This window comes from Fukomys damarensis, unplaced genomic scaffold (genome assembly GCF_012274545.1).
Source record: "Fukomys damarensis isolate Sample0158 unplaced genomic scaffold, DMR_v1.0_HiC HiC_scaffold_17, whole genome shotgun sequence".
Classification (NCBI taxonomy): domain Eukaryota; kingdom Metazoa; phylum Chordata; class Mammalia; order Rodentia; family Bathyergidae; genus Fukomys; species Fukomys damarensis.
This window is the reverse complement of record NW_022900929.1, coordinates 21,062,230-21,062,663: the sequence shown is the minus strand read 5'-3', so window position 1 is coordinate 21,062,663 and position 434 is coordinate 21,062,230. Positions and strand designations below refer to the sequence as shown.

The following is a 434-nucleotide window of genomic DNA, read 5'->3' as shown; positions in this document are numbered from 1 at the left end:
AAAAAAAAAAAAAAAGGGCGGGGGGGGTGGGGCGGTGGTGGCAAAGAAACCATAAAACCCCATTAGCCTCCGTCCCGAGAACATCCAGGAAAGGTATACACTAGACAGACCCACACGGACATATGGCTTTGGAGAAAGCACACACAGAACCGTCCACAGGCGCCCCAAACCCAGCAAAGAGACTTCCACTAGCCAAGAAGCCATGATTGGGGAGGGAGAGGAGGAAGGAGTAGGGGCAGAGCTATCGGTAGAGAGGGGGCGCATTGTTGTGATACCCAAACCCCTTTCTTTCAGCCCATCTGCTGTGGAGGGGGGGGACTGCAGTGGGGGGGCGCAGGGGAAAGGCGAGGCAAAACGAGCAAACCAGGAGACCAGGCACGGTTTTGCGATTCACTCCTGCTGCCTGTCTGCCGGCGCCCCCCCCCGCTCCCCCC

At 58.3% G+C, this 434-nt stretch overlaps 1 protein-coding gene across 1 annotated transcript in view; it reads right to left on the bottom strand.

Moving 5' to 3' along the window:
• Auts2 (activator of transcription and developmental regulator AUTS2) overlaps positions 1–434 on the bottom strand; it is a 1,133,790-nt gene that overhangs the window by 1,107,144 nt on the left and 26,212 nt on the right. The window lies entirely within an intron of this gene.